Raw genomic sequence first — 25,413 nt, forward strand, 5'->3', positions numbered from 1 at the left:
TAAATTTGATTTACCAATATATGATGGAGAGTTGAATGCAGAAAAGTTGGACAATTGGATCAGACAAATTGATGTTTATTTCAGAGTGCGGAGTATTGATTCAGACAAGAGCAAGATTCAGCTGGCAAGCATATGCCTTGGAGGCACTGCCTTGGTTTGGTGGGAAGGCAGGACCCAAGCTGACATGAAGAGACACGGTAAGACTCTTTATGTCTAGAGTGAATTTGTTTCTACAATCAAAAAGCAGTTCTATCCACTGGACTACATGCAGCAAGCCATGATGAGCTGGCAAACTCTTCGACAATTGAAAGGGAAAATTGTACAAGGATACACCCAAGAATTTAGGAAGAGAGCATTGATTCTAGGAATCTCATTAGACTCACCTGAGACTCTATTGAAGTACATCGGTGGTCTACACAGCTGCATGAGGCACACTATCCTCATGTTTAATCCCACTAGTATAGATGAGGTATATGTTCAAGCTACGCATCTAGAAGCTAGAGGAAAGAATGAAAACCCATAAGTTGGGGGGTCATCCCAACCCACTGCAAGCAAGAATAAGGAGAAAAGAAAACAGAAATGGAAAGCAAGGAAGGCCAACACTACACAGAAAAGAAAGTCTTCATGCACTCACTGTAAGAAGGATGGGCATGATGATGAGCAATGTTAGATTCTGCATCCGGAGCTGAGACCTAAGAAGTTTGAGGGCAAGAAAAAGAAGATTGTTGCAGCTATTCAGAAAGATTTGGGGTTGGACTCAGGAGATGAAACAACCATTGCAGCCACAGGTATAAAAGGTAAGAATTTTGAAGCATCTACTAGTAATTCTACACAATCTACTATTGATGAAGAAAATGAGAGAAAAAGGCATGAGCTTTTCCATATTCGAGTTATTTCCAAACATCAAAGGATTGATACTTTGTTTGATAGTGGCTCACAAGTAAATTTAATTTCTAAAGAAATTGTAAAGAAATTGGGATTACTAACTACACCTCACAAGAAACCATACCCATTAGGATGGTTAAGTGATAAAGCACAACTACAAGTGACTAGACAATGCAAACTCAAGTTTCCTTTTGGGTCAGAATTTGTAGATGAGGTTGAGTTAGACATAATTCCTTTGGATATATGTGGAATTGTTTTAGGAAGTCCTTACTTGTATGATAAAAAAGCTATTTTCTTTAGAGCTGAGAACAAGTATCTACTCATTAAGGATGGAATTGAATACTTTGTAAGAGCTCATAAGCTCAAGAATAATTATACTCTCATAAACTCAGGGCAAATGAAAAGAATGATAAATTCATGCAAACAATTTCTACTGATGGTTGTAAAGGAAAAGAAACTTGATAAAACCAATGTATTTGAGGGTTGTGATGCTAAACAGCAAGCTGATTTAGAAAAAATTGTTTCAGAGTATGATATCTTGTTTCAAGAACCTAAAGGTCTGCCACCCAAAAAGGAAATAGTGCATGATATTATTTTGTAGCAAGATGCTCCATTGCTAACATTGGAATGTACAAGTTGTCCCTTTAGAGAATGCAGAAATCAAGAAGCAGGTGCAGGAGTTGCTCAAGAAGGGGTTCATCGGAACTAGCACATCACCATGTGGATCTCCAATTGTTTTGGTGAGAAAGAAAGATGGCTCGTGGAGAATGTGCATTGTTTACCAAGCACTGAATAAGATAACAATCAAAAATCGTTATTCCCTTCCTCGCATAGAAGATCTATTAGATCAATTGAAAGAAGTTGTTTATTTTTCCAAGTTAGACTTGCATAGTGGATATCATTAGGTCATAGTTGAAGAAAAATATGCATGGAAGACTGCTTTCAAGACAAAGTAGGGATTGTATGAGTGGCTGGTTATGCCTTTTGGCTTAACTAATGCTCTTGCAACTTTCATTAGAATAATGAATGATGTACTCAGAACTTTTCTTGATGATTTTGTTATTGTATATCTGGATGACATTCTGATATTTAGCAAAACGTGGAAAGAACATTTAAAGCATGTTAAGCAAACACTGGATGTTTTGAAAAAAGAAAAACTTTATGTTAAACTCTCAAAATGTGAATTTGGCAAAACATCTTTGAATTATTTGGGACATATAGTAGGGGGTGGTGAATTGAAGATAGATCCCTCTAAGGTGGCAGTCATTGTAAACTGGCCTAAACCTGAATCTGCTACAAAAGTTAGAAGCTTCTTAGGAGCAACACAATACTGGAGAAAGTTCATTTCTAACTTTTCCTCAATTGCAGCTCCCTTACATGCTTTAATAGGATTGAGCAAGGTGTTTCAGTGGGGAGGTAAATAGAAGAAAGCCTTCGATACCTTGAAACAAAAGATTAGTACAGCACCAGTACTAGCACTGCTTGATCTTCAGAGACCATTTGAGATCCAAATGGATGCCAGTGACTATGCCATGGGAGCAGTGTTGACACAACACGGTAAACCCATATGTTATCATTCTGAGACATTTAATTCTGTAGTAGTTAACTATCCTACATATGATAAAGAATTGTATGCACTAGTACATAGTGTGAAAAAGTGGAAACATTACTTAATGGGCAAAGAAACAGTTATACATACTGATCATCAACCACTTCAATATCTACACTCCCAAACTAAGTTGCAGCAATCAAGACACTATAGATGGATGGGTTTTCTACAACAGTTTCATTTAGTCATCAGATATAAAAAGGGCATACACAATAAAGTTGCAAATATGTTATCTAGACCCATTATAAATGCATCTACTATACTTAAGCATAATTATGTGTTACATGAAAGCTACATTGAACAATATGCTCAAGATATAGACTTTAAAGATGTATATGCAACTTTAAGTCAAGGCAAACGAGTAGAAGAATTGGATTATCATATTAAGGACCGACTCTTATATCATTGTGGGAAGTTATGCATTCCACAAACTGAAAGAGTAAAGATAATTCAAGAAGCACACACTTCTCTAATATCAGGTCACTTTGGGGTAAGTAAAACAGTTGCATAGCTGCAAAGATTTTGTTATTGGCCAAAAATGAACGAGACAGTTTCTAGATATGTAAGAGGGTGTACTATGTGTGCTAAAAGCAAGCCCAGCAATAGAAAACTAGGATTGTACAGTCCATTACCAGTTCCTTCTCATCCTTGGGAAAGTTTTTCCATGGACTTTGTTGGAGGACTGCCTAAATCTAGGAAAGGTCATGATTATCTGTATGTTGTTGTGGATAGGTTCAGCAAAATGTGTATTTTGATACCTTCTAATAAACAGATTACAGCTGAACAAACTGCAAAATTATTCTTTCAACATGTATGGGTTCATTTTGGATTACCCACTTCCATTGTATCTGATTGAGACACCCGATTTGTGGGAAAGTTTTGGTCAAGTCTGTGGGAATTGATGGACACCAAACTGAAAAAAAAAAAGCACAACTTTCCATCCACAAACCGATGGCCAGACAGAAGTAGTCAACAGGACAGTGATCCAGTTACTCAGAGGATATTGCAGCAAGCATCCCAAACTCTGGGATGAACATTTATGTTATGTGCACAACCGAGAAAAACATTCTTGTACACAGAGATCTCCTTTTGAGACCTGTTTTGGTTTCACACCAAGGTATCCTTTGGATTTTGTCTTTGGTAAGGACACAACAGTTGAGGGACACAACGATGTGGACAAGGCAACTAAGTTCATTGAACAAGTCCAAGAGATCCACTAGGTAGTATAGGAACAGCTGGAAAAGAACCAAGCCAAATACAAGGCAAGGCATGACAAGCATCGGATGGAGCATAATTTCCAAGTTGGTGATCAAGTCTGGTTGTATATCAGTAAGGATAGGATGCAAGGTGAAGGTAAAAAGCTAAAGCCTATCAGGTATGGACCTTTCAAGATACTTGAGAAAATTGGTGAGAATTCTTTTTGCCTTGATTTACCAGCTTACATGCACATCTACTCAGTTGTAAATGCAGATAACTTGAGATTATTTGAACCTTCACTAGTTGAGGATCCCAAAGAGCAAAGTCAATTTCCTTCTGTTGATGAATTGTTACCTAAATATCTTAATGAATTGCAGGAAGACATAGTTCTGTACAGGAAGGTGAGAACGACGCGCAGGGGAGATGTTGAGTACCTCAGAATTAGTCTCAAGGGTTCAAAACCGAGCAGTGCAAAATGGATAGAGATTGGACAAGTGAGAAAGTTGTTTCCTCACTTAGTCGATGCTTGAAAACCAACTTTTCATGGTCCAAAAGCTTTTTTAGTGGGAAGGCGGTGATCCGAATTAGATCCTTGAAAATTATCAGAGTTCTATGACTGTTTCAAATTATGTCAAACTCCAAAATTATGTGAACAACGAGCTATCAGGAAGGACCTCTAGACAGTGGCAGTTGTAGCCAGCACGGAACAACGAGGACCCTCGGTCAAAGCGTGTTAACCGTTGGCCCATGGAGACTGCGCAGTGGCACAAACTAGCAAATAGGGAGTCCAAATCAGAAAACAGAGGCCATTTCTGATGCGTGATTAGCGAGCATCACAGGATAAGAAACTCAGAGAAGGAAAAGCCCCAGCACCTGGTCATGTGAAAAATAGGTAAAACCATGGGAAAAGCACTAAAACCGACAAGCGGGTCCAGCGCTCCAAAACTGGTGGAATATCGGAGGCATTTCGGGTGGTAAGCGAGTTTGGCAGAGGACCGAGCGATGCCATACATTGAATGACGCATGTTCGGCGGATAAGAGAGAAAACCACTCTCATTGCGGGCTAACGGCCGAGCAAGTCACCCGTGCGATAAAAGCGATGACCATAGGATTTGGAGGCTCCAGATCTAACGGTGGAGATTTCACCCGATGGGAGACCAGATTTGACAGAAGGATAGGCTAAGGCATATGAAATTTGGGGTCCGACATGACTGCTGAGTTGGCGGATGAATCATTTCGCGGAATAACTGAAATAAAAATCGTTCGAGAGAAAAGTTGGCGCTCAGTTCGTAGGGAGACAAGTGGCCACCTTTCTGTGAAACATTACACAGTGGCGATGACACAGAAGTAGGGAATTCCAGTAGACAGAGGCAAGCGATCCAAAGAGACAGAAGAGGAAGCAAACATTCAAGGGACAGATTGGCTTTAAGCCACGAACAAATAGAAAACAGAGGAAGAGACAGAGGAGACAGAACAGAGAGTGAAGCAAGAAGCAGAGAGTGAAGAAAGAAGCATGATCGCTTGCTTTGATAGCTTTCTCGCTTGATCCATTGCTTTTCAATACCTAGGGCCATCATTCTGGTTTTTTGTTGACTGTATCAAAATAGGTTCCTAGTTCTTCGACACACTCCCTTATTTTCCATTGCGAGAGTTCCAAGCCATCCTACTGCCATTTTGGTTTTCCAATGCTCTTTTTCTGGTATTTTCATCCAAAATGTCCTTCACAATTGTTATTCATTCAAAAGAAAAGAACCCAACAATACTCATTGGATGTGGAATTTAATTCTGCACCCAATGAGTGTATACACTTGAAATTTGAGTAAACAAATAATGAGATAAGCCAAAAATACGATTTAAAAAAGTAGCTTTCTTCTCTTCCCTCCAAAATTCATAACTCTTATTTTATTATTTTAACTATTATTGTATTATTTTTCCTTAGTAGGCCACTTTTAGGCTGAAATTTCCTCTAATGATACCATTAGGTACACATCAAAGAAGAGGACAAGACATCTACAAGACTTCTTTTCGGATGAGGTATGGGCATTATGAGTTTGTTTTGGTTCCTTTTCGTTTGACTAATATTGCAACTATTTTTATGTTCTTGATGAATACTATGTTACGTCCTTATCTGGACAAGTTTTTGATTGTATTCATTAATGATATATTGATATATTCTAAGAATGAGGAAGAGCATGCCGAACACTTAGCAACAATATTGAGATTTCTAAGAGAACATCAATTGTATGCAAAGCTTAGAAAATACAGCTTCTTTCAGATAAAGGTACATTGGGGCATGTTGTTTCCAAGGAAGGCAAAGCAGTGGACCTAGAAAAGATAAGATCTATCATGGAGTGGGAAATGCCTAGGAATGTGTATGAGGTCGGATCATTCATGGGGCTAGCAAGTTACTATAGGAGGTTCATCAGGAACTTCTCACGGATTGCATATCCTATTACATCCTTGTAGAGGAAATGAAATAAATTTGAATGGATACAGGAATGTGCAGCAAGTTTTGAGTAGTTGAAAAAGTTGCTTGCAAATGCTCCAGTGTTAAAGATTGCAAATCCAAATAAATAGTTCATGGTGTGCACAAATGCTTGCAAGAGAGGACTTGGTTTATTCCTGATGCAGGAGGGACAAGTGGTGTGCTATGATTCAAGGACATTGGATGATCACAAGCAGAGTTATGTGACACATGATCTTGAGTTGGCAGCGATCAATCATGCCTTGAAGTTGTAGATGCATTATCTTCTTGGCAGGAAGTTTATTTCGATGACTGAACATAGTGGAATGAGGTATCTATTTGACCAACCAAATATGAATTCCAAGCAAGCTAGATGGTTGGCCAACCTTACTGCAAATCTAGTAACCAAATACAAATATATATGAGTATGAGATCAATACAGGGTTACCATATCAACATGAAGAGAGTATCAATCATAAGTAGTCAAAATTTCATAGCTTAAACTTGAATAATCTTTCATATCCAACTTAATATTTTCTGCTAGAGTTTTTGACATAATCCCTAGATTCCATTAAGAGTCAATGTTGGGGTGGGCAACGGATGGTTTGTGTTATTCGTAGCGATCAACATGGACAGAAAGAGGGTGGGGCATGCAAGTGTCATTGTCAATAGTTATGTTAATCCCCAATCAAATAATCCATTTCGAATACATTGTGCTCACATGGTAGGCAATGTGTGGTGGTGAGTATTATGAGTGATGACCCCATTGGGGAAACTCGAATTGGACAAGCAAAGGTGCATGTCTTAGACATCCTCCAAGGTTGAATCATTGATAATTGGATCTGACTATGCGATGAGGAGGAACTCCCATCTTGTGAAGGTGTCAGGGTTCGTCAAAAGCTTTCGTTTTCCCACATTCCACCTCTATCTCTCACCTTTGTATTCGAAGGAGTTGGGATAGATTTCTTTTAGAAAAAATGTGTAGAGAAAAGGAAACATACAAGGTTTCAAATGGACACTTGCCATCATCACGAACACAAAAATTTTCTGAGTTCTATGCTTTTTTTTAGTCCATTTTATAAAATCATGCCAACCATTCCTTTTATAAATCTACATCTAGAAAGTGTCATTTATTATTTAATAATTGTATGGTAATTTCATAATTTTATTACGTAAATGTGAAAAGGTAACCATGGATTTAGTTATGCAACGTAGTTAATATTTGAAATTTCATGCAATATGTAGAGGAGATGATGAGAATATCCCATTAACTTTTATTTATGACCATAAGATAAAATTTGGATTAAAAAAGATTAATCTAATTAATCATTTATCTTGAAAGTGTATCTTGATTTTGGAGAAGATTTGTGCTAAAAGTAAAGACAATGCAAGAGAAAGTAATCATAGAAACAACAACACATAAAACACATGAGTTTTATCCTCCACAACCCAAATTAGAAAAACTAGGTAAGAAATATATTATTATCTTATGGTTTAAAAGTAGTCATGCGTTTACTTAAAAGCCAAACCGGCCAGCATCCTATCCTAACTAAGTAAGCCGTCCACTCAACTTAGACACATAATAATGGAGAATCCTCGACTTTTAAGAGCTACATCAAATATAAACAATGGGTTTTAATACGATGAACCACCAAAATAATTTTTGTTCACTCATGACTCTATATAATAAAGAAATAATATTACACCTAATAAGCACAAAGAGCGAAACTTTGTACCCTAATGTATTATTAATGGATATTTTAAGTGATGTTTTTTTTTAAATAACAATAATTAGTGAATTCACATTCAAAATTTAAATCAATAACAATTATCCTCTTATATGACAACTGTGTAACGACTTGAATCTCTATTTAACTAGTTACCATGATCTGAATTTTCATCTTGTCCTGACAATGAACTACATTAGCTAGTTCGTGGACAAATATTTTTTTGACTTAAATCTCTATTTAACCTGCTACCATGATTTGATTTTTCAGCTTATCTTAACAATAAACCACATTAATTAATTCGTAAACAAATAATTTTTTATATAATTTTAAAAAAAAAATAAAAATAAAAAGTAAATATGATGACATAAAAGAACTAATGTATATTGCGAAAATTCGTTCCTATTATAGTTTTATCGCTTCACGTTTTAAAAGAACTAATGTATATTGCGTAATTCACATGTTTGATTAGACATATACCGCATGTTTTACAGGTTTATATTAGTTGGCCGTTAGTAATCATTTTAAAATGTTTTCGCATGACCAAAGATACATTTCGATGGATCATTTTTTGCTTTTGACATGTACTTAATAAAATTGAGATGAAGTTTTATAGCGAAATAAAATGTCAATTTAATTTATAATTTTAGATTTAAGAAATTATAATTATTTTTAATATAAGAATAAATTTAATATTTTAAATATTTTTATTTTCAAATATTTTAATTGCAATATTAATATTTCGTCACTCAGAACAGATAATCTTAATGCTATGGGGTTTGACAGAGAGACGGGAAACGGAGGTTCTCTGGCTGTTTGAAGTAACTCTCAACATACTTTGGAATTATTTCAATCAAATTCTTTTATTTATTATCGCCAACAAACAACCAGAGACAAAACGGATATAGATGAATAGAATAAAGAAGTCACCAAAACAGATTGGTATGGTTGGTTTGAATTTGGTATTAATTTTATATTGTTATGAGGAAGCTTAAGTTTAGGGTATATTTTTTTCAAAGAGAAATTATCATATAGTCGAAGCCCGCAGATTTTTACAATCAATATGGCCGAAGCCAACAGAATTTTTAACGGCATAGCCATTACATTATCGTTCAAACGTCTCCATAGCGTGGGGGTCATCAAATATGCGCCTCCGCAGGAATCGAACATGGCTGGGGTGCGAAAGCCATCCGCCCCAGCCATTACATCATTCTAGGGTCATAGTCAATTAATTTTATGTTGCTTTCGGCAAAGATTAGCCAGTAAATTTTATTAGATTAAATGTTGAATTAAATTTCACTGAATTAATTAGCAATGTTAGAACATACTCCAAATCTATAACCAATCAATTTTATTTTACTTTTAATCGAGAATAAAAATTACAATTTTAGAGCATATTCCAAACCTGAATTTTATTAGATTAAATGTTGTATCAAATTTCATTAAACTAATTAGTAATTTTAAAACATACTCCAAATTTATAGTCAAACAATTTTATTTTATTTTTAATGGAAAATAAAAATTACAATTTTAAAACATACTCCCAATCTATAACCAATCAATTTTATTTTACTTTTAATCTAGAATAAAATCAATATTATTCTACTCCTAACCCAAAATAAAAGAAAATTTTACTTTGAATAAAATGGCGTCATATTTCACTGACACGGCCTCAAATCAAATTTCAATCATAACCACGTCCGTGTTTAGTACTCACGCCCGGTGGGACTCGAACCCACAATCGCCTGATTAGAAGTCAGACGCCTTATCCATTAGGCCACGGGCGCTGAAGATGACAATTAAAAATGCTAATTTAATCACATTTACAGTGAATATTTAAAAAAAAAAAATACCCGTCTTAATGGATTGAGACTCTAAACTCTATCTAAGGAATAGAAAGGCTGGCAATTCCTTCAAGGCAGGGTAGGAATTTGAAATCCAAATCACTTATTAAATTTGACGGTCTAATATTTGTTTTTGTCATTTTAACAAAAGATGTTGATAGTTATGTCATCACTGACTCTGCAATCAATGAGGACCATTGGGCCGTAGACGCGGTGACAAAAAAAAATTAAGTCTGTCATGATTTCTTCTTTAATAAGTCTATCTAGCTTGACATGGATGAAGCTTTTAAGGATGCATAAACATCGAACAATACTGAGGAGATAAACGTAATTTTTTTTAATTAAGTGCTATATAACAGCTATTTTTTGTCATTTAGTTTAAATATAATTAAATTACAGTAAAAATATTGAATTAAAGTTAGTGTTAAGGTTTTTAATTTGGTTAATTTAGGTTTTATTGATTAATTAATTAGTAAATTGAGATATTTTGTTAAATTGTAATTATGTATTGTTTAAATGTAATTAAATTAAAGTAAAAATATTGAATTGAAGTTAGTGTTAAGGTTTTCAATTGGTCAATTTAGGTTTTATTGATTAGTAAATTGAGATATTTTGTTAAATTGTAATTATGTATTGTTCGTAGGTATGACAACTTTGTTGCTAATTTCATTTGCTGAAATATGAATTCATCCACCACCATAAGTGAATTATGATCTAAAACTAATTTTGATTGGTTATTCGACTGTCATATGAGAAAACATGTGAATAACTCAAAACCCTCAAGCATTTGGCATGAGTAAAAGTTCACCCCCTTAGAAACTATTAGCAAAGTATTTTAGATGGTCAAGTTTTGTCAACATGCACATGATGATGTAGTTGCATATTAGGATCTTATACATTAAGAATAGATCACTATGTTTGAAATGACCCAAAAAAACTATTATTTGGTTTTTTTAATTTGATTAGAAATTTAGATTTATGAAATTTTCTACTTTTATATAATTAATTTATGATAATAAAAGAAAAAAAAAATATTATTACAAGGATTGTTATATAGTATTATTAATTAAAACATTTTCCAATTTTTATTAAGTTTTTAAAACTTTAAAAAATATTATATAATGTGTATATAGAATTGACCATTGGAGAGAATGATAACAAGCAATTTTTTTATATTTATTTATTTAACATTGAATGATGACAAGCTTTTTATATAATACTCATGTCATAAGGTCAAAACTATTATCATTGAACTTATGTTGAGTGGTGATACTAATGGGATATTGACCTTATAGGCATAATGTGGCATTGTGCTTGATTGGAATTACATGGCATCTCCATCAACTATGGTTAAGACACAAAGATTTTGTCTTTATTTGTAAGTTCCAAATAACAATATTATAGGGGTCAATAGTTGCAATGTTAGAGTTGTTTACTGATATTTGTATTTTATATATATATATATGTTAACCTTTGATATCAATTAATTTAACATTTATTATGTTCTTTTGAATTGATAGATGATGTGGTGCAGTGTGACACATTGCAGTCTAGATTTGATTTGATTAGACGATACACTATAGTACTCACTTGAAATCATTGCAAAATAAAACTTCAACTAATAAAATTTAAGATAAATAAATTACTTTTATTAAAAAATAATACAATTTAATGTACAAGATTAAACTATAAAAAATCTCAGGAAACACAAGAACATCTACTTAACTCATGCTCAGAAGCCCAGCATCAGTGGGAAGAGGTTAGAAGGTTGTTTGGAAAATCACATAGAGACCAACAAAGCATCAAAAACACTATTAAAATTTGGGGAAGTGGTCAATTTGTGAGCCCGGTGGTAAGACACACTTGGAGCCTGGCAGCTGGGATGAATATGTGGATGATTTGGAAGGAACGAAACAGAAGAATCTTCCAAAACAAAGAAATGAAAAAGAACCAAATATGGGAAAAAACCTTAAGCCATATCTGTGAAACCATTCTGTCAGATAATTGGAATGGAGAAGACTGGGAGGTGACACAGGAAGAGGAACAGATTCTAAGGAGACTAAACCTAAACCAAGGTATGATCGCCCCCCAGTTATGGAAAGAACCCAAGACAAGGTATAATGACAATATGCATTTTTCTTGTCCTGCGGCTGGATTCATAAAGCTAAACTTTGATGGCGCCTCCAAAGGAAACCCAGGCCCAGCTGGGATGGGAGGTCTGTTCAGGGATGATCAAGGAAGAACGAAATGGATATATGCAGACAATGGTGGCTTCATGAGTAACAACGAGGCAGAACTGATGGCAGTTCGACAGGGTTTACAAATAGCCATCAGAAACAGATACAATAACCTGGAAGTGGAAGGTGATTCCCAGCTGGTTGTTCAAATTCTCAAAAAACTAAACAATGGAGCATCTTGGGACAAAGTTTCGAAGAGATGGAGAACGGCCAGCCTCATCCAAGATCTAGAAACTATCCTAAGGAGATTTGAATATATGACGATCAAGCATGTTAGAAGAGAGGCTAACAGAGCAGCGGACTTCCTGGCAAATTGGGGAAGCCAGGAAGAAAGAAGGAAAATAGATAGTAAATGGAAGATGCACAATAAGGACAATGGATGAAGCTACGACCCAAAGGCAATAGAGACAGAGGACCCCCGATCGGGATGAGAAATATGGTGGTTGAGGATGGCATGAGTAATAATTACAAGGTAAGGAGTATTGGCAGCAGTTGTAGGCATAAAACCACCCTCCCAAACAAAATAATGATTACCAAGCTGGCACACGATACAAGGAACCGGAGTGGGAAAGGTGGAGTATGGATGATTAGAAATAGTGGAGGTGGTAAAGGCAAAACGAGCAGGGTGACGAAAGGAAATTATATGAAGGTGGCGGACGGCAAAAGAAAGGGCACTCTAGTCGGGACAAAGAGGGAGTCGAACGTGGTGCAGCCAGCAGGAATTACCAGGAAAGCTAGCGTTCTCGGGTATGTGCCATCTGAAACTCCTATTTCCTTATTATCCATTCCCGTAGATAGTATGGATATGCTAGATTATAGTGAAATCCATGATAATAAGAAGGGCCGGAGTAAGATAAGCCTACCCTCGGCAACCCGCTGTGAGAGCCTGATGGGTTGGTCGAAGGAGGTGATTCCCAGGGGAAAGGAAAAAGATAGCAGGGATTGCAGTGTTAGGGAAGCAGTAGAAAATCAAAACAATAACCCCATGGTAGGAGCAGAAGAGAAGAGGGGTAGCGGGGACCCGAAGATTAAGGCCATGACCCAATATCTGACCCAAATGACAGAAGGCTTAATCCATCTGTTATATTGTGAGAATGGAGAGCAGAGCCAGACTCAAAATAATGAAGGGGTTTACAGCAGAAACAGAGGAGCCGCCAAAAAGGAACTGGTAAGCGAAGAAGGCAATAAGAAGTTTAAAACGCTGACACCTGCAATTGATGACTGTGTACAGGAGAGGAAAGGAAAAAGAATGGCGCACACGGGTCGTGGACGAGGACGAGGTGGCAGAGGCCGCCCTAGGCAAGGCAACCCGGAAGATAGGCAAACAGATGACCAGGGTAATCGACGCAGAGGGAGAAGGACCACCCAATCAGTGGTTCAGGAAGCAGCACAAGCCTATCAAGAAGGAACGAATGAGGATATCAGAAGGATAATTCAAAATTTAGAGTCCGATGTTCTGGAAGAACAGTCTGCATCTGAGACAGAAGAATGGGCGGAGATGATCAGGGACCCAGGAAATACGAGAGGCAGGCTGACCTTGTACAGGCAGTCCCTGCACATCTACTGGGTTCTCAAATGCCTCCTGGCAAAAGCTATGGAACAGGTTGCAAAAGAAATGACAGAAATCGCCAATGGGGTGCCCAATTTACAAAAGGAGATGAAAAACTTTCAGACCATTATGATCAGGCAAAATGACAAACTAGAGGAGATGGCTCAGGTTCTATCCCGGTCTGCGGGCATCCACACCACTCAGGAGGGACGAATGGAAATCCCAATGGATATCGACCAGAACAACGGAACCAGTAAGAAATGAGGCCCATGAGGATCTGCTGTAGTGCTCTAAATTTTCCTTTTTACTGTTTTTATGCAAATCAGTAGCTTAATAGGCAGGTTCTGGTGTTTAGTGCACATAGCCGGTATGGAGAGACTTGTAAAATTTTGCTTTTGGAATGCTTATAGTAAACTAAGGTGGCCAACAGACCTGGTTTCCCTACGGGGTAGGTTGAAGCCACCCAAACAGTGTATCTGGTCTTCATGTTTAATATAAATAGAAAAGAATGGTACCACCTTTACCTACAAAAAAAAAAACTATAAAACATCTAAATATACTTTTGGTCAAAACCAAACTAATATGCACTATATTAACATGTCCCAGATAAAAATTCTTAAATTTTATTATTATAACATAAAAAAATTAAATTATTAATATTATGATAATATAAAAATTTCAATTACATTTTTTATATACTTTTATATAATATTAATTATTAATATTTACTACGCGAAAAAACACAATTATTGTACACTTATTTTTATCAATGTTAAGAATTATTATAATGATCTCATATTAAAAAAAAAAACCGTTTTTAAATTTTAAAAGTCCTTTAACACTTAAATGATAATAATTTTATAGTTTTCTAAAATTATTGATTCACATTTTTAAGTTATGTTGATGAAACATATTCACGTGATTTTCTTTTCTGGATGAATTTTCATAGAAAGAAAAATAATTTAATGGTATAGATTAGTGAATGGATATGGTGCGTATGGGAAAAAAATGAGTGGTCGTTGGTCGGGGTCGGGCCTCTTTGAAAACACGCCGACTTACCTCAGCCTGACCGCATGCGGTTCCGACTAAATCAAGATTGATCTCGGGTTGATTCACCGGTTCCTTACACCATTTTGATAGACATTCATCATTTGAAACTCCTTTCCATACACCTCTTACACTAGTAATCTTGTCTAACTCCAAAAATCAATTTTGAAAGGGCAGTCCACAAGCAAATTATCATTGTTTTTATGCTTTCCTTGTATAAATAACACCATCCCAAACCCTTTGTACCTCTTCTATAGAAATTGTCCAACTTTAAAACATTTTTCTTGATGGCTAGCCACATGAACATGGAGACTTAAAAGGGAGTTTAAATTTTCTAATGTCTTTCCACTAATCATCTCATACTAAGTAGCTCAAAATAGTATAACCTCCCTTGGGGTATAATATCAATTGGCCTTATTCTTATTCCCAAGATAACTCATCCTCTTCATTCCTTATTCTCACTTGGACCACCTTTAAAGCACAAATATATCTACACCTTTGTTACCATTTTCATCCATTCAACCCAAAATATCAACCTTCTTCCATTTCTCTTCCAAATGGTAGTCAAATTAACACATGCCCCAAGCTAATAGAGGAAAAAGCAATCATTCATATGGAGATTGTTTATTAAACCATTGGATAAGTTGAACCCATCCCACAACCTACTTATGGGTCCAATCCAATTCTAACTCTTGTCTCCTTCCCAACTTTCTAGACCAAGTTTTCTCCTATAACAGGAAAAGCAATTAACATTACCTTCTAAATAATCAATGCATTCTGCTACTTTTTCATTTGGTTCCATACCTATTCTTCAACATCCTTGAGCATAGTATATTTTTGGTGAATGACCTTAGCCAAAATCCTCTAGCCATCAAGTATCCTTCATACACACTTAGCTATCAATGCTTTGTTAAAGAGGCGTACGCTTTCAATACCACACCCCACTTGGTCCTTTGTCAATGCAATTTGCTTACACTTCAACTCTCACCTTTTTTTTCCATACTCCCATACCATAGAAACAAGAAACCTTCGGCCACCTGATTCTATCATAAACACCTTTTGGAATAAATATGAGTGACATAAAGTACACAAGAATTTCTTAAATGACACATTCAAAAGAGTAAACCTACCTGTATGGGAAAGCCAATGATTGCATTGGGTGAAAAGCTTCTTTTCCACTTTGGATATGAGCCATTTCCAATCCTTCTTCCCATTATCATTTGCCTCGAGAATAAATCGCAAGTACTTAGCTCCATTTTCAAAAGTAATATGTTGATAAGGTTTGACAGAAAAAGCAAGAAGACTTTGTTGGTAAACCAAAGCAAGGCAGCGATGACTTCTATATGTTAGCTTCATAGTAAAGATCAATAATTTCTATAAGCTTCAAAACATACATATTATATTCATCATATAATAGTAAGATATCATCCATTAATAGGAGGTGTGACAAATAAATTTTACCTTCTACCTTGAGTCTACTAAATTGACCAATTCATTTTGTGTCTGCAAGAGCTTCACTTAGCCCTTAATCTACTAAAAGAAATAAAAGAGGAGAGAATTGACATCCTTTTCTCAACCCTCGATTAGGCCTAAAGAAATTTGAAGTGAAGCCATTGACGAGGAAATCACATGATAACAAAGTGACACAACTCATAACCCAAATGAAAAAATGTACATTGAGTCCAAGATGAAGCATTATCAATCTTAGGTAAAGTCAAACTTCCTCATTTATAAGCTTTGAAGCAGTGTAGCTCAATGACCATGGCAAGCAATTTTTTTAGGTTATAGAGTGAGTCCCTCATGAGCAACTCTAATTGGATCATGAATGTACATCCCTAAAGGAAACCAAATTGTTCATTGAAAATATTCACTAAAAAAATTCATTTACTTCTCATAGCAATTATTTTTGAAATTATTTTATGATTACAATTTCCTAAAGATATTGCCCTATATTGGTCAAAAGATTTAGGTTGATCTACCTTTGGAATCATACCAATAAAGGTGGAATTAAATGTTTCCAACATTATACTAGATTCGTTAAGAGCACTAAAGAGTGTTTCCTCCACTAAGACATAGAATCCAACAAAAAATAAACCATCCACACATCAAGTTTCGATCTTTTATCCTTATGGAAACTATGAAAGATCCAGATGAATCTCCTCCTCTTTGATCTTTTCTAGCAATCTCTATTTCTTTTCATCAATAGAAAAGCTTGGAAAATGCTTAGTCATTCTAACACTTTAACAATTGTCACATATTTCTCTTCCTTGTATATTTCTTGAAAGTGACAAACCCACAACTAAGTAATGTCCTTAAAGGATCTAGCCATCAAACCATCCAGATTAGGAATTACCGAATGGAATTCACATTTTTACAACTATTTGCAAATTTATGAAAAAAAAAAGTATATTACTTCCCTTCTCCAACCATATTTCCCTACATCTAAATCTCCAAACAACCTCCTTGTTAACCAATAAGATCCTCCTTATCCCTTCTAGATCCTTTATTTTCTAATTGAAACAACCCTTTCATTTACCCCAACTTTTGTAATGTCAGTGTGGGTACATAAGCCATAGTTAGCTGATACAATGTAATTTACACATTTAAAATTTGATCCTTATCATCGTTGATTAAAGGAGAGGACAATATTTTGGATCCCAATGTTTGATAAAGTTTTATTTCTTGAGAAGCCATGAACCCACGAACCCAACCCTAAACTTAATGCTTAAGTAATAAATTATCATTTCAAACTTGGTCAAGCCACTTCTTAACAGTGAATTTATGAGATGTGATTGGAAGCAGTGGTGCTAACCTGATCAAGCCACTTCCTGACAATCGATTTATGAGATGTGATTGGAGGCAGTAGAGAAAAATGGTGGTACTAATTCCCCTAATGCATGAAAGAGGAGGCATGTGGCCTCTCAAATGCATGAAATGGATCATGTAAATAATTATATGAAGCACAGTTGAAGAGAACAATGGCTCTCTTTGGTTGGTCTCCTGGATCTCAAGTTCTATCCTAGGAAGAGGTTTTCTCCCTTCTGAGTGTGCTAAGCTAATGGTGGAGCATGCAAGAGTAATTTGGAAGTGGCAGTAGAAGACAAAGTGCGTGAATCCCCTGCGAACGGTGTGTGAGGCCACTAGATTGTGTTGTCTATCCTATATGGATCAGTGGGAGGATCGTAGGGAGACTAAATCATTATGGTGGTTGTTGTATAGCTGATAAGCCACCTCGGAGTGGATTCCAATTCCTGAGATTGAGCAATACCCCATCTGAACCTTGGGTGAAATCCTTGTGAAAATTTGGGTGAATTCTCTACGAATTGTGTGTGAGGCCACTTGACTATATGTCTAAGCATGTGTGGATTAGTGGGAGGCTTAGTGGAATACTAAATCTCTATGGTGATTTTTGTATAACTTATAAACCACTTGGAAAGGGAGCTCTAGGTCACTATGGGGTGAAAGCATGAAGATGGGTTACACTTTGGGGCCAAATGTGGTGATGGAATTTAAATTTTTTCCTCTTTTATCGAATTTCACCCCTCAAAATCCATATAAGAATTATGAATTTTGATTCGGAGTAAAAATACAATATGTGGAGAATTATTTTTTTGTCCTAATGATATGTTTTGAAAAAAAAATATTGTCGTATAATCTCTCAATTTTCGATCAAATGCAATATATGTCCTTGCAAATTTTCACAAAACTTAAGAGATATGCATGTCTTCATGTAGCATAACTTTGTCTAAAAAGTGTAATCTTAATGTATATGTATATGTATATGTATGTATATGTGTGTGTGTGTGTGTGTGTGTGTGTGTGTATATATATATATATATACATGGGGAAAACTATGTTTTTAATATCAAATTTTTGTTATCCAAAATTATATTTTTTATTATTTTTTGAAGTTGGCGAAGTAATATTTCAACTGCATTTTTGAGACACGTGTTCACGTAATATTTTTTAACTCTTTAATAAATTGAAAAACCAAGAGTACCTTTTGAAGAGGACCTGTAAACAAATATAGTGGTATTTTTTGAAAAAAAATCATTGTGTATATTTTATGTTATTGATTTTTATTCATCCCTTTTGAAACTGTCAAAAAAATTCAAGCGTTATGTTAAAATAAATTAGATGAAAAATATCATATGAATTCGAAAGTGTCAAATTCATATGCCATTGGATAGAGGATTCTTTCACGAATCCAATGTGATCAACTTCGCCACTTAAGGACAATTTTTGCCCTAAATACGATAGGGTGCAAAATGGGGTTGTAGAGAAATATGTAGATGTGTTGAAACTGTAATTTTTAGAACTTCAAGAGCTTGATCGAGAACTTAAATTCAAAGTTCAAATTTCTAGATCGAGCATTAAGGAAACCCTCGATCGAGCAGCATACATGGTTAACTAGTGGCTTGATTGAGCCATTCAAAACCTAACTTGCCCATGACCTTACCAACTTTATATATATATGAATGATATACATGGGGAAAACTATGTTTTTAATATCAAATTTTTATTATCCAAAATTATATTTTTTATTATTTTTTGAAGTTGGCGAAGTAATATTTCAACTACATTTTTGAGACACATGTTCAAGTAATATTTTTTTAACTCTTTAATAAATTGAAAAACCAAGAGTACCTTTTGAAGAGGACCCATAAACAAATATAGTGGTATTTTTTGAAAAAAATCCATTGTGTATATTTTATGTTATTGATTTTTATTCATCCCTTTTGAAACTGTAAAAAAATATTCAAGTGTTATGTTTAAAAGAAATTAGATGGAAAATATCATATGAATTCGAAAGTGTCAAATTCATATGCCATTGGATAAAGGATTCTTTCATGAATCCAATGTGATCAACTTCGCCACTTAAGGACAATTTCTGCCCTAAATACGATAGGGTGCAAAGTGGGGTTGTAGAGAAATATGTAGATGTGTTGAAACTGTAATTTTTAGAATTTCAAGAGCTTGATCGAGAACTTAAATTCAAAATTCAAATTTCTCGATCGAGCATTAAGGAAACCCTTAATCGAGCGGCATACATGCTTAACTAGTGGCTTGATCGAGCCATTAAAAACCTAACTTGCCCATGACCTTACCAACTTTTTATTAATGGTATTAATGGTGAATCATGTGGCTTAAGGGCTCGATCAAACCATAACTCTTGATCGGGTCGTTAACTCAGGTTAGAAAACAACTCGATATTTAATTTAAATGCGCAATCGAGCTATTTCTAAGCGCCTTAACAACTAGATTGAGTGCTTAAAAATTGCTTGATTGAGTGCTTAAAATTGCTCGATTGAGTGCTTAAAATTTCTCGATCGAGCATTCATTTTTTAGAAAAATGTGCCCTCATTTCACCAAAAAGGGTAACCCAATTCCATGCTTTGACCTTATGGTATTTGTTGAGTAGTTAATAAACAACCTAGATAGTTGACATCAAACTCTTATAGTGCTTTCCTATGAAAAGACAATTGATAAACCACCGAGACAGTGGATTCTAACTCTTGAGACTAAGGAATACCCCATTTGAACCTTGTGTGAATCCCTGTGAATGAACTTAGAGGAAAGAGTGGGTCACTGTAGTGCTTACTACTAGGAACAACTAATAGACCACCTCAGTGCTTGTTGTATGTACAATTGATAAACATCATTGGTGCTTGCTATTAGAGGGTAGTTAATAAACCACTTAGGCAATGGGTTCCATGCTCTGAATGTTAAACCAAGTATTAAGTGTGAATTCCCCGAGGAATCATTTCCTCATACATTAGATTAGGCTCAAGGGTAGTTATCTATAAGAAACTTGTTGTGTAGCTAGCCTATGGTTGGGTGGAGACTAGAAGTCCCCCCTTTAGTTTCCATCCAGTTTAAGACACATAAATAAGTATATTATGTTTTTTCATTTGAATCATGAATCATGATTTTCAATGTTATGTTTATAACTGGCTTGAAATCTTACGTGTCTATGATTTGTAATAAATGTTTGGATTGTGTTATTCAACATTATGTTCATGATTGATATGAGGAATTGTGTGTTTATTCTCTCTTATTTGTCATCAATGGCTCATGAATATATTACTTCAGCTTGTCCATAGGATTAGTAGTGTGTAATAGATGGACCAAAAATCCTCTTGTATATTTATGAGAACCTATGTATTCATGCTTAGTTAATTGATAATCACAACTCTCTAAATAAGTTTAACTAGATTGCAAGTTGTGTGAGGAATCAATGATAGTTTGTTGAATTAATGAAATGACCAAAGTCTTGAAATAATGTTTTTTTCTACATAAAAATTTGGTGAACAATATGCATGGGATGAGTTAATAATCCTTTCAATTAAAAATTTAATCTATGTTTTAAACCTACCAACCTAGGTAATGTATTAGCGAGGGATGTAAATAATATCAACTCGGATAATGTAATATTGAGGGTGGTAAAGAATATTGGCATGGGGAATGTAGTGTTGGTGAAAGTAAAGAATATCGACCCAAGGAATGTAATATCGAGGAAATGATCAAGTGATAAAATGGTACCAGGGGAAGTGATATTGGGGAAACATTATATGAGGGAGAAGGAACCCTAGGAAATGATATTAGGGGAACGCAATGCCATGGAAATTGGTACTTGAGCAACGTGTTAGAATACCATCCCAGGAAAGTTGTATAGGGAACCACAATACCAGGGAACTAAATGTTAAAAGCATGTGTTGGTATTGATATGTCGTTTGTGCCATGTGGACCCCCATGTGGTAGTGGCGTGGAACCACATGTGTTAGGCATGAACATGTTACATGTATATTCCTCTCGATGACATGGCTTCTTTAATGGACTAAACTTATGAGGGGCATAAATTTCTATTTGGGACTCTAATTGAGGTAAAATTTATATTGTTGGAAATATTTCAAAGAGATGAATGAAACGATGGAGTTAGTTTGATAATTTGAAGAATATGAGGAAAATAGGTTGTTATAATCCAATCTTCATAATATACCTTGGATATTAGGTCAAAATGAGTAGCACTCCCATAGCTTGAGATGGTTTAAGGGGTGGGAGGTTTTACACTACTTATATTGTTCATCTGGGAAACCTACCAAATCTAATTAATACAAAATATCTAGTTGATCATTCACAAATGATAGCATCATATCATTTCTTAACTTTTTTTTTATGAACCCACTCAATGAATATGTGCTTGATTTTATTTTTATTAGATATCATTTTTGGGATTCAACTGCGTTAAGTAAGTCATTCACGTATGACCATTTCCATGAGAGGTAGTCATAACTGACTAATTTCTCATGATTTTTGAATAGTTCACTTAGCACTCATTACATCGGGTCATGCTCACAGGGGTGAAGAAGTGGGATTGAAACTAGTGAAATGAATCGCGTAGTGTCAATCATCACTTCTGGGGCTTGCACCTAGTAACCAAGACTTCCTGGGTGGTCACCCATCCCAGATCGCCTCTAGCTCAAGCGCGCTTAACTGTGGAGTTTTCCCCACAATCAAGCCCACTTAGCTTGCTACTCCATTTGCAAAACCTTAGCAAGTATTGTGCCTCATGAACCATTCAAGTAGAGATCCCTTCACTCTTTTTTAATTTAAGTATTAGGGGGTTTACGCAATGCATTATATTAGATTTCATTTTTGGGATTCAACTGCGTTAAGTAAGTAATTCACATATGGCCATTTCCATGAGAGATAGTCATAACTGACTAATTTCTCATGATTTTTGAATAGTTCACTTAGCACTCATTGCATCGGGTGATGCTCACATGGGTGAAGAAGTGGGATTGAAACTAGTGAAATAAATCATATAGTGTCAATCATCACTTTCAGGGCTTGCATTCGGCAACCAGGACTTCCCAGGTGGTCACCCATCCCAAATCACCTCTGGCTCAAGCACACTTAACTGTGGATTTTTCCCCACAATCAAGCCCACTTAGCTCGCTACCCCATTGCAAAACCTTAGAAAGTATTGTGCCTCATGAACCATTCAAGTAGAGATCCCTTCACTCTTTTTGAATTTAAGTATTAGGGGGTTTACGTAGTGCATTATATTAGATATCATTTTTGGGATTCAACTGCGTTAAGTAAGTCATTCACATATGACCATTTCCATGAGAGGTAGTTATAACTAACTAATTTCTCATGATTTTTTAATCACTCACTTAGCACTCATTGCATCGGGTGATGCTCACAGGGGTGAAGAAACTGATGTGTTTTTGACTTCCAAGAAGCTTCACCAAAACTAACCTAGAGCTCTTGTTGTCTCTACTACAACACCCTCCAAAATTTTGGCCTATATCCAAATTTTGGAGCCTACTTTGACCTTGTGCATTGTTGTATCTAGTAGAAAGAGTCATTCCATGTAAATCCTCTAATTTTTTTAGTCCCTTTTGGAAGAAAACCTAAGTGTCGTCTTTTGGCATGGGAAGTGTCGTACATTGTGAAAGTAGATTTTTGGTCTATTTCAAGAGGTAACTTTGGTACTGATGGGTCCTATCTATCATATATACATGTACTAGACTCATTCCCAAAGTTTTATGCACTGTCGTACTAGTGTCGTCATTATCGTCGCAAAGTGTATCTTAAGTGTCACACTTGGAGGAGATTGTTGTTTTGTCGTCACATTAAGGGGATCATGTTGTTTTTGAGTGTTGAGTGTTCTATGTTGTGTCATCAATGGTTCTGAGTGTGTGATCATGTTCAAGTCCTACCTTGGTTTCATCTCTACCTCACTGATCCCACACTTAGTCAAATTCTGGAAAGTTTCATGCCCAACCAACCTGAGCTCACTTTGCCCCTCTGAACTACGCATTGTGCGGTTTCAAGCCTCAACATGCATCCCTTGCTTCCTGGAACTGCGCAATGCACAGTCACTACCTCCAAGGACTACACATTGCATAGTCACAGTGCTCAATCTCGACCTCCATCCCTCTAGAACTGTGCAATTTTTCCTCCCAACCAATCAATTTCTATGCATTACTGAATCCCAATCTACAGTCTACCTCCTTGGCTCCTTGAATTGTGCAACTTCACAATCCAACTGCCTAGTCTCCCTGTAGAAATATGCATTGCACAGTTTTATTGGGCAAGTTTGCCTCACTGTGACCCTCAACTATACAATCCTACTTAATAGTTCTCAAAAGTTGCACATTATGCAGTTACAAACCTCAATCCCTAACTCATGACCTTTGGAACTACGCATTATGCAATCCATTAGCCTTCCTCCTAGTCCAATACTCAATTCAAGGCAATCAATGATTTTCATGATGAAAGTTAGACTATGATATTTTCGGACTGATGTTGTATTTTCATGAGTGGATTTCACTTGCAAGTACTATATCTTGACATGACAGGATGATGCTCAAAAAGGAGGAGAAGGATACCATGCTAGAAGACACTTGTGAAGCTATGAAGACAAGATGATCATTGAACAAGAAGATGAAGGGACACTAGATTGTGACAAAAAATGATGAACCAAGATCATAGTGAAGACTCCCTATTCTCAAGCCTATTGGAGGAAGAGGAAGAACATGCAACATATTTCATGAAGACACAAAGATAGAAGAAAGAGGAGAAGCTTGACATTGACACATCATCATCAAGTCCATGTCATCAGTGTCAAGTCATGTCTTGTCAAGGTGTCATTTCAAGAGTCATATGAGTCACCATGTGCCACATCATTTGTGGATGTAATTATGTAATTTCAATAAATGATAAATGTAAAGTAAAGTGGAAGTCCAAGAGTCACCTATAGAATGTGAAAAGTCATGTAGAAGTCAAAGAGTCTCATGAGAATTCAAAAAGTCATATGGAAGCCCAAGAGTCATGAGGGGAGTCCAAGAGTCACAAGAGAGGTGGAGAGTCACCTCATTTGTTATATATACACCCTCATAGCTCAAGAAAAGGAATTTTCACCTTGGCTTCTCCAACTAGGAATTAGAGAGGAAGATAGTTCTTTTGGAGAGCAAGTGGTGGCTTAACACTCCACTATTGGAGCTAGTGGTGTTCATTGTATCGATATGTCTTGGAACTTTTGCTTAATACTTGAAGCTAATTGAGCCAACACACTTTCATGCATGTATTGTAAATGTTGTAAGAATATTCTTTGGATGTTTGTGGTATATGTTGTTGTTATTTCATACTAAAGAAATTGAACTATTTCGGTGGCTTTGGTGCTTAGCTTATTGAATGTGTATTGTACTTGTTTTAACATTCGCTACTTCTATGTGAACTATTTCACTAGTTATTAACAATGCATTCATATATATATATATATATGTGTGTGTGTGTGTGTGTGTGTATTCTAGTGTTTCTTTATTAGAATATTACTATCACTTTTCTCTTGAAGTCTCACTTTCATTTCCCTCTAGTGAAATAACCTTGATACATTCTGCAATTGAACATTTCACAAGGCATACTCACTTGTTTATTCAAAAGTACATGCACATTTCTCTCTTGTGCCAACTATTGCAGCCAAGGAAAATATTTAATGAAAATGTCAGTTGGGCCTTATTTCCGGAAGGGTCCTATACCAAATAGTGTGAGGTCTAATTGGGACTTCACATTGGGGAGACCCTCTTGCATGTTGGTGGGTTCCAACACTATCAACATGTTGGCGCTATAAGGAGGGTTGCCACATTTTTTATGGATAATATCTCACCACATATTAACAAACAAGCTTTTGTGCAAGGTAGTAATGCTTTGATTTTCACTCCAACTCATACTCTTGAGAGAGAGGAAACTTTTCATCCTAGTAAGAGACAAGATTTTGAAGTTACTTATGATCAACTCCGACAATCCGACCTATTACTTGTCATTTTGCAAGAGGTCTTGGTT

At 35.8% G+C, this 25,413-nt stretch overlaps 1 non-coding gene across 1 annotated transcript; it reads right to left on the reverse strand.

Annotated features, from left to right (window-relative positions):
• Positions 1–9,596: 9,596 nt before the first annotated feature.
• Positions 9,597–9,669, reverse strand: TRNAR-UCU (transfer RNA arginine (anticodon UCU)). Its single transcript has one exon. It is a non-coding gene; the product is annotated as a tRNA-Arg (tRNA).
• Positions 9,670–25,413: the final 15,744 nt, after the last annotated feature.

The sequence above is a fragment of the Pinus tabuliformis genome, chromosome 1_2 (assembly GCF_031772625.1).
Source record: "Pinus tabuliformis cultivar Carrire ecotype Pingquan chromosome 1_2, CPIR1, whole genome shotgun sequence".
NCBI classification, from domain to species: Eukaryota; Viridiplantae; Streptophyta; class Pinopsida; order Pinales; family Pinaceae; genus Pinus; species Pinus tabuliformis.